Raw genomic sequence first — 6,712 nt, forward strand, 5'->3', positions numbered from 1 at the left:
CATCAAAAAGCCACTGTCGCAACACTCGGGAAGCAGTCAGGTGGATGCTAGGATGGAGAAAGAGCCAAATAGATGAATGATCTCTAGGTTCAATGAGAGACTACATCTCAAACAATAAGGTCAACACTTAGATCTTGAGGGAAAATAATAAACACTATGTAGAACTCTGGACTCTCTATGTATGGACAGAAATTCACTTGGGCTAGGGCCAGTACAAATACAATGCATAAAGCTACATACAGAAAATAAACTAAGCAAAAAGTATAAAAATAGATAAAATATTAAAAAAACAAGTTGTCCATCTGTTTCTGGGAAACTAATTGTTCCTCACACAACCATTTTGTAACCTTAAAAACTTTACTGATATTTGGGTGGCATCCTATTTATGAAATCATCTGAATATTTTCTGTGAGAGCTCACTAAATTAGTTCACTCCTTAGGACTTGTTCTCCTTGAATAATAATATAAAACTCTTTAAAAACAGAATTTCACAAGACCTCTAGTAAACAAGATTGCCTCATTCCAAAGGCAGGAGTACTGCATACCAGCTGGCAAAGATATTATCTAATTCTTAACTTCAGCTTATTTGTGGAACTGAAATCCAGGAAGCCATTGGCTATCTTTCAAGCTGTTTAAAAATGATTATTATTATTGATATTTGAAAGGAAATTACATGCTTTTGGAAACAGGTTGAGACGTGTCATTCGGAACTGACCTGCTGTTAAATCTTACTGCCTTACAGAGCTTGACTTGACCTTGTACCTTCAGCTTCTCTTCATCAGCTAAGTGGCAATGTGCCCATCAAACACCTCAGACTTCAGGAATTAAGATCCTAAGCACTTCCTAGCGGCGAGTGTGGATGCCTTCTGGGAATGGGTCAACATTTAAGCTGTAAGAAGAAACACAACAAAGAATTCATCCATCCAGCTCTAAAGATGTTATGCCTCTTGACTGTGCTTCCTAGGGTGACGTCTTTCTGCTAGTAAATGGCTGCACAGCTCAGGAAAGCGTGACAGGTTTTATCAGCCTTGACAGCTGTCTAGAGATCACAGCAGGCAACCTGCAGCTTCACCCACTGTGTGTAGCTCTCTACTCGGGTCCTGTCAGAGATCAGAAATTTGAACCTGATCGGTGCTCAAATTGAGGCTCTCGCTGCTGAATGCATCCTGGCATATTCCAGTCAGAAGAACTTATGTGCAAGGTTGCTGATGTTTCTAAGGTTGCATTTACTGTTAAGTGGCTAATACCATTTAGAATGATTGAATTATAAGCAGTCCAATTTGCTAACAATTCCTAGTGGGTCTATGTGTGTGGGAACCTTAGAGTAATAACAACAACTGCTCATAACCCTCATGAGATGCTCTGTCCATGTCAGACACAAGCAAATCCTTCCTAAAGGCTCCCATTTCTACCCTTCCATTCATTCATCCTCTCTCCAAATCCTCCACTGCCCATTTTTGCTATTAACAATGAATAAAAAGAAATGTCTTCATAACTTTACCATTTATTAGGCTTTCAATCTTCCAGCACATATATTGCCACTACCATGTGATGAAACTAATATATCTTTGCCATGAGCACCATTTTGTTCCCTGGCATCATTTGCCAGATTGTGTGTCCTCTGATCCATGTCCCAAGTAGAAATAGATAGACCTACAAAGCTTAACCCCAGTGAATATGAAATGTCTCTTTTAATAAAAGCACTTGGGGTATTCAATTGGGGAGAGACAACGCAAATGAACTCAGAATACCTCTGAAATGACTATTTGTGCTCACTTGCTTCCAGAACCTGGATCACAGTAACAAACATTTGCAGTCCTCCAGCCACCACATCTGGCCCTGCATATGCCAGAAATGATGCCTGAAAGTCAATATCCAACAAAACAGAGATTTTAGGGATAGTCCTGCCTCCCCTTCCCTCCTCAGTCAATAATTTCTGGAGACAATCGCCCCAGCTACCACCAGCAGATGTCAGAGCTAGTTGTCCCCACAGCTCCTCGACCCCTTCAGGGATTTAAGCAGGAATACCACAACCCACTCTATGTACATGGGGTCCCTGGGATGCCCGGTGCCCCAGCACATGGGATCCAGTCACCCATGGGAATCAAGCAGGAGCTGCAGGATTACTGTGCTGACTAGGAAGGGCCTAACTGCCAGTCACCCTACATAAGAGGTGGGTATTTCTCCAGCAACCATGAAGGAATCACATATGAAAAGGACCCCAGGCAATATTTTGATGACACATGCGTGGTGTCAGAAAGGCTGGAAGGCAAAGTCAAGCAGGAGCCCACCATGGATCGAGAGGGGTCCCCTTATCAGAGGCGAGGCTCTCTGCAACTCTGGCAGTTACATGTAACTCTTCTGGATGACCCAGACAACACCTACTTCATCATCTGGACTGGCCGAGGCATGGATTTTAAACTCAGAGAACTGAAAGAAGTTGCTCGGCATTGGAGTGTTCAGAGGAATCGGCCTGCCATGAACTATGACAAGCTGAGTCTTTACCCCTGCTATTACTATGAAAAGGGCATCATGCAGAAAGTGGCTGGGGAATGGTACAGCTACAAATTTGTCTATGACCCGGATACACTTTTCTCCGTGGCCTTCCTGGACAATGAGCGCCTGTTCCTGAAGACAGTCAGAATGCCTCCTTAGGGAAGAGCACACTCTGTCACTGACTCTTTTTTTTTTTTTTTTTTAATTTTCTCTTTCTCTCTCTCTTACAACTTTATTTTTTTTTAAAAAGGAATACATTTACAGATTTTTAAAAGCATTTTGGCATAACACTATATGAATATTTTTTGTCAGTACTTAATTCTTTTAGAGGTTTGATAGCATACATTGAAATCCCATTAGTTACCATAAGCATAAAGTACATGTAGGACAGAACGTAACATGGAAACTGTTTGCTTGGTGAGTATAGATTAGGCATAATGATCTTTGAATACCAAAAATTGCCATAAGGCTATACTCTTAGCTCTTGGATTATTAGTGATTTAAGGTCCAGGTGTACCAGAACTTAATGAGATTGCAAAGTAAGGCTAAGGACACTGTCAAGTAAACAGAATGGCAGCCAACAGATTGGGAAAAGATCTTCACCCACCCCATAACTGATAGAGGTCTAATATCACCTGAATCACTTTTAAGACAACCCAGCTTACCTCCTGGACGTGGATCGCTGCAGCAGCCCCCACTATGCTGACGGCTTCACTCACTACGTTTCTGAATGGCAGAGCTGCCAAACCCTAGACTTAGCAGATCTCATTCAGGCAAAGAAGGGCAGTGGTTTTGTTTGTGTCCTTGGCTGTACCTAAAGCTTTGGGTATCTGGAGAACTCAAGCTGTCTCTGTATTTGACACCCTTAAAGATAAATACCTTGGCTAGGGAGTGGGAACAAGGAGAGACAGAAAAACCACCACATGGCTGGTGAATCTGACTCAGCTCCTGGGAAGAGATGGGAGTACATCCTCCTTGCTGTCCTGGTCAGTACGTGCAGAGCAGTATAGCAGCATGTTCAGATTAGTGCCCATGAGAGGGGACTGAGTTATGACAATCTACTTTGATCATGGACTGCTGAATGCCTCCCTATAGGAGGCTTTGACTTCCCAATTCGTTGGAAAGAAACTGCACGCCCATATGAAAGTTGGTAAGGCTGGGTTGGGGATGCTCAGACAATTGAGGTTTGAAATTTGCAAAGAACAGCTCATCCCGAAATCTCTCCTTTAGTCCAGAACTGGGGAGGCCAGGAGAGCTGTTACTCACTCCATGCTTCTGAGACTGCTGCTCCTCTTGGGCTTTCCAGCCTAGAGGTCACCATAAGTAAATCGGATCCCCTCCTCCCAGTCCCACGGCTGAGCGCAGATGAGATGGCTTGTTTTAGAGAAGTGATTAATATAACAATAGTTTGTTTTGCTATGATTTGGGGTGGGGGGAGTGGCTCATTTTGCTTTTCGTGATTGTTTTAGGGGAAAAAACAGTTTGTATAAACGATTAATGTAGTTTTGGTATTTAAAGCAAAAAAAAACAAAACAAAAAACAATTTTTGGTAACTGCACTGCATCCCTCGGGTAGGGTGGTGCCCACTTCAGAAGACTGAAGCCTGAGAGAAGCTCAGTAACCCTTGGCCACTTAGAAGACTGCTTGGTGCTTTCTGCACCAGACAACCTGCTGAGACTTTTAACCTGATTTGTACATTTTGAAGTGTGCAGGTCAGCCTGTACACAGCTGAGAGTTCTGTGTGTATAGTTCTCTATGCTCCCTAACTCTCTTTCTCTGAGAAGCAGATGTACATACTACATACATGTCACATTCATTTAACAACTAACTGGTCACCTGTTGAAAACCCAGGCATCTGCCTTGCTTTCCGTTTTCAGTTTTGGACTTTGAAACCTGCACAATGGTTACCTGGGGTCTGAGACTTACCTGTCACCTACAGGTAAAAGTAGTGCTAGCTAGCATTCTGGCTTCCTGATACTCTTTTCTTTTTAACTTTTTAAAATTCAGATTGCTGTATTATATTGGGGATGCTATAAACAACCAAACTAAGGCTGTATAAAAATTGGGTTTGGGGTGGTCGAAAAGTCAGCAGGAAGCGCCTGACTCCTTGTTGGCAGGAGTTTGCTGTACTTGACACATTCCACACGTGTTCCTCACGTGCAGGATACAGAGCTGACTGAGCGAGCATGGGACATTCTTTGCTGTCCCACAAGTGAGGCACTCCACAGCCTTCTCATAAATGTGAAAATAGGTTCATGGGAATAAGAGGATATGTTTTAGAGCTATGAGAACCTAAGTTTTTCTTTCTTGAAAGCTAGTCAGCGGTACAGGCTGAGCAACTAGTGAGTGGGAGACCTAGGCTGCTGGGGAGCAGAGGGATCTCTGCGGAGTGCACACGGAAAGGGCACCCCCTGCCCTGACCTGCCCTGTCCTCCCCGATCCAATGACCGGGAGCAGATCTTAGGAACTTCTGTTCCCACCTGGAGACGACTTCAGGACGCAGAGCGGAGCCTGGCCCAACTGCCAGCCGGAAAGGCGGCTCTTACAGGCTGAGCAACTGTAACCGGGAACAGATCTTAGGAACTTCTGTTCCCACCCGGAGACGACTTCAGGACACAGAGCGGAGCCTGGCCCAACTGCCAGCCGGAAAGGCTGCTCGTACAGGCTGAGCAACTGGTGAGTGGGAGACCTAGGCTGCTGGGGAGCAGAGAGATCTCTGCGGAGTGCACACGGAAAGGGCACACACTGCCCTGACCTGCCCAGTCCTCCCCGATCCAGTGACCAGGAACAGATCTTAGGAACATCTGTTCCCACCCGGAGACGATTTCAGGACGCAGAGCGGAGCCTGGCCCACCTGCCAGCCGGAAAGACAGTTCGTAGAGGCTGAGCATCTGTGACCAGGAACAGATCTTAGGAACGTCTGTTTCCACCCGGAGGCGACTTCAGGACGCAGAGCAGAGCCTGGCCAAGCTGCCACTCAGAACCTGGGCTGCCGGGGAGTAGAGAGATCTCTGCGGAGTGCACACGAAAAGTGTACCAGAGACACAGACCAGATACAAGGGAAAGGCAAGAACATATCACTGACAACAAAATGGCAAGAGGAAAGAGAAAGTGTATATCCCAAGGAAACCAAGACAATCTAGCAACACCAGACCCCAGCTCTTCCATAGTAGCAAACATCGGAATTTCAAACACTCCAGAAAAAGAAGACACAGACCTGAAATCATGCCTCAAGATGCTGATAGAGTTACTTAAACAAGAAAGGGAAGAAAAGCAAAAAGATTCAGAAGCTTTTATAGAAGAAACAAAAAAAAAAAAAAAAAAAAACACTCAAAGAACTCAAAGAACGAGAGGAAAACAGAACCAAAGAAATAAAGGAATGGAAGAGGGAAATTAAAACAGAAATTGACACAATAAAGAAAACGCTAAAAGAGATAACCCTAGAGTCAGAACACCAAAAAAAGAAATCAGGAATCACAGAAGCAAGCATTTCCAACAGATTACAAGAGATCGAAGAGAGAATCTCGGGGGCAGAAGACAACATTGCAAACATAGACAAAACAGCCAGAGAAGATGCAAAAAACAAAAAGCTCCTAACCCAAAATGTCCAGGAAATACAAGACACAATGAGAAGACCGAATCTAAGGATAATAGGAATAGAAGAGGAAGAAGAGTATCAACTAAGAGGCACAGTAAATATCTTCAACAAAATCATAGAAGAAAACTTGCCTACTCTCAAGAATGAGATGACCATGAGCATAAAAGAAGCCTTCAGAACTCCAAATAGGTTGGACCAGAAAAGAAATATCTCCCGACACATAATAGTAACAACATCAAGCGCCCAAAGTAAAGAAAGAATACTAAAAGCAGTAAGGGAAAAAGGTCAGGTAACATATGAAGGTAGACCAATCAGATTCACACCCGATTTCTCAACAGAGACTATGAAAGCTAGAAGAGCCTGAACAGACATCATACACTCCTTAAGAGAGCACAAGTGCCAGCCCAAGCTGCTAAACCAGCAAAACTATCAATCACCATCGATGGAGAGACAAAGATATTTCAAGACAAATCAAAATTCACACAATATCTGACCACAAACCCAGCACTACAACGAATTATAGGTGGAAAACCCAATACAAGGAGGGAAAATACAGCCTAGTAAAAACAAGAAAACTCCTAAACAAGAAAACTAAAAGAAGAAAAAAACACAGACACA

The 6,712-nt window shown here is 43.7% G+C and overlaps 1 pseudogene across 1 annotated transcript; it reads left to right on the top strand.

Moving 5' to 3' along the window:
• The first annotated feature begins 1,758 nt into the window (after positions 1–1,758).
• LOC308417767 (ETS translocation variant 5-like) lies at positions 1,759–3,314 on the top strand (annotated as a pseudogene). Its single transcript has 2 exons — positions 1,759–2,690; positions 3,148–3,314. The product of its transcript is annotated as an ETS translocation variant 5-like (transcript).
• The last annotated feature ends 3,398 nt before the right edge of the window (positions 3,315–6,712 follow it).

Source organism: Micromys minutus, assembly GCF_963924665.1.
Source record: "Micromys minutus genome assembly, chromosome: 1".
In the NCBI taxonomy this organism is placed as follows: Eukaryota; Metazoa; Chordata; class Mammalia; order Rodentia; family Muridae; genus Micromys; species Micromys minutus.